Source organism: Penaeus monodon, chromosome 28, assembly GCF_015228065.2.
Source record: "Penaeus monodon isolate SGIC_2016 chromosome 28, NSTDA_Pmon_1, whole genome shotgun sequence".
NCBI classification, from domain to species: domain Eukaryota; kingdom Metazoa; phylum Arthropoda; class Malacostraca; order Decapoda; family Penaeidae; genus Penaeus; species Penaeus monodon.
Genome location: NC_051413.1, coordinates 27,856,494 through 27,856,758, shown reverse-complemented (window position 1 = coordinate 27,856,758; position 265 = coordinate 27,856,494).

Below are 265 nucleotides of genomic sequence, written 5' to 3'. Positions count from 1 at the left end.
AGTGCAACTGGCCTTGTGGACCTACGCCTGGCTATTTGGGCCGAATCGTAGCACTTTGGTGCAATATCTGGGGCTGAGGGTAACCCGCGATAACCAGACCTAAAGCGTTCTTTTCTCATCGGGTACTCTAGGGTGCAAACAAAAACTATTGTCTGTAATTTCCTTAGGATAATGATAAATATCTCTATGCATTTATAAGACTAACGAAAGATTGTAGCATTATCTATAGTACTTGTTGTGTATCAGTTATTTGAAAATTATTTAT